The following is a 3,147-nucleotide window of genomic DNA, read 5'->3' as shown; positions in this document are numbered from 1 at the left end:
AAATGTTATTTGCAGTTAACAATTTTCTTTTTTCTTTATTACAATATTTATGGCAAGACTAGGTACATATAAACCTTCTTCTTGAATCACTCTATCTATTAAAAAATTAAAATCTGTCGCGTAGTTTTACAGCTTTAAGCATACCTAGGGACATAGAGACAAACAGAGAAAGCGATTCTGCTCATATTATGTACTGATAGATCTTTTTATTACTTTAATATATTGCGTAGTTTGCTAGTCTTAGCCAAGATTGACCGCCGTGACCGAAATTCGGTCATTATGTTATTACTATTAAGGAGGTTTTATTTAAAAACTTGTGATTTGGTTCAATTATATTGATTGAACTTAAAAAATAATAACCAAGGTCTTGCAGCGTGTCCAGTGGCGGATTTACAAATTTTCAGGGTATAGGCTGAATAGTTTTTGCCGCCCTTGCCTCAACAATTGTCATTTCATACATTATTTTTACAATGCAAGTGGAAGTTTGCTACTGCCGAAATGTGCAATGACAAGCGAGAGAGAAAAGTCATCGACAAAATTTGTTGCAGGCATCAGCTGGAAACCGACATAGAAAAATCTTTTTGATTTCTATGAGATGAAAAAAAAAAAAATTCGCTCCCCAAATCTGCCGCCCTAGGCTCGAGCCTACTCAGCCTGCTGGTAAATCCGCCACTGAGAGTGTCGTATTACAAATATTTGTTAGCTTAGAAGGCTCTAGAATAATAGAGCATAAAGATAATATATGTCGTCAGTTGAACCTATAAGTAGTTAACCTCAAAAAGACCGTGACCTCTATTTCCAGCCTCGACACTAACCTTCATTCATAATGACAAAATTTTAAATTACCAGTATTGTTATGAGACAATATCTATGAAGCGATTTGTAAAAAATCCCAGTAAGTCTTTATGACTTCCTAGCTGCGCCCCGCGGTTTCACGCGCGTAAGTGCGTACCCCGAAGGAATATCGGGATAAAAACTGGCCTATACGTTATTCCAGCTGTCCAGCTGTCCACGTACAAAATTTCATTGCAATCGGTTAAGCAGTTTTTGCGTGAAAGAGCAACAAACGCACACACATCCTTACAAACTTTCGCATTTATAATATAAGTAGGAAGTAGGATAGGATAGTAGGATAATCAATATTTTGTGCAAAAAATATTATTGACCCCACAACAATCCTAACATGAACCTGAAATTTTAAACAAGCTCATTGTTTTACTTATCAAACACTATAGACTAGTTTCAGTACTTTATAAGAACCCTATTTGATTTACATTTAACCGTCAGATAAGCTAAACAGAACTTTACCAGAATTCTCACCTCTCTATATTCGACGCGGTTATATCTTCAGTCAAAGGTGATGACGTAACTAAAATCTCGTTATCAAACTTTACCGAGCTTCAATTTTTTCATCACACACTAGAGACAAGAGTATAGGTAAACAAAGATACGAAGTTATTTTGTCTGATACCTTTTAGTCTTATGCGTCCGTTTTTCGCTCACCATAGTCCATAATTTATAAGTAGGTATATTAGTTTAAACTTAGGTAACATTATGTACCTACTTTATACGGCAGTATTTCGTAATTGATAAGTTGGGTAATATTATTGTAGGTAAGCAATAATTGAGTGCAACACTCGATAAAAGCATGCAATTATTTAAGAGATAGTCATCGCGCTGAAGCAAAGTTACATTAGTAAATAGTACTATTAAATTTAACTCAAGGATGAAATAACTGTCTAGCTGCCCGTCCCCGTACGATCTGTATCTTAAAAGTGTAGTTTTAAAAAATTCAGTGAGGTTTGTATTTCGCATCAAAAATTTGGTTAATCTTTTGTCCAATAATATCGATGTTTTTTTCATACAGATAATAAAGTTAAAAATTTAATTAAAAAAGGGGTGTTTCGATACATGTAGCCTTCAGGCTAGAAAAAAATAAATTTGCAAATACGTTTTTAAATGAGACATGCAAAGGTTTTGAAAATTGAGGTTTCTGAACTGGCTTCAACTAAAATAAATTGCTGGCGAGATATATACGCATAAATGTTATATTGTTCGTGATAATCCACTAAATACTAAACTCTTGTTATAGTCCATACGAACGAAACCACGGGTTAAAAACTAATACAGTAAAAAATATCGTCGTACAATATTCTTTCAATATTATTACAATCACATTTCAAAACTTTAGCTACTTTTTTATTTTAATCAAAAATAGTAAGATCGTACTTTTTCTTTTCCTAAATATTGAGTTTTTTATTCGTCTGTTTGAGTTTAACAAGGATCTTATTCTAAAATGTCGCAAGCGCCAATTGACGTCATTCCATTCATATTATGTTCAGCCGTCAGAGAGTTAGAATATAAAAAAGGTAGAAATTGCTGTAATTACTGACATAGATATATCATAGTATATTACTAGCTTAGTTTTTTGTATCTATTCAAAATTTAGTTTATGGCACATCTTTATTCCACCGTATGTATGACGTCAGCACATCTGTTTCGTTTTTATTTATTTTCACTTCAAACACGCAATAAAAAAATAGAATAGAATATTATGTGTGGTAACAATACCAAAGCAAAGAAATGGTAATTTTTTTTTCATGGTTTAATAAAAAATGATTTATGGTTTGATTTGTACATTTTTCTGACTTTCGTTTGCACAAGTTAGCACGACATGAGTTTATGAATGTGAACCCGCTATTATGTAGGTATACAAAATATAAATCAAAAAATTCACTTGAAACTTACTATCAAATACTGTTATAAATTTTATGCGATATCAAATTAGGTATTATTACTAATTTATATGCATTATAAATAAAGTAACAATTTTGATAATAAATAAGCCTGGGAAATAAAAATAGCAAATTCGACGATAAAAATTTTAGCGATTTATATAATATGGTATGGTTTACTTGAATAAAAACAAAAAAAACAGGGGGGGGGGGTGTATACGAAACGCAACCCCCTCATATGGTCAAAATTTCGTGTACCTCCGCGGTCGTCCGCAAATTTAATTGATAGATATAAATTTAATTTGAATTAAAAAAAAAACGTATGTATATGGTATATTTATTTATTTATTTATTTATTTAACTCTTTATTGTACTGGTATACAAATAAACCTTAAAAATAAAAACTTAAAAC

This window comes from Zerene cesonia, unplaced genomic scaffold (assembly GCF_012273895.1).
Source record: "Zerene cesonia ecotype Mississippi unplaced genomic scaffold, Zerene_cesonia_1.1 Zces_u005, whole genome shotgun sequence".
In the NCBI taxonomy this organism is placed as follows: Eukaryota; Metazoa; Arthropoda; class Insecta; order Lepidoptera; family Pieridae; genus Zerene; species Zerene cesonia.
This window is presented reverse-complemented; position numbering follows the sequence as displayed.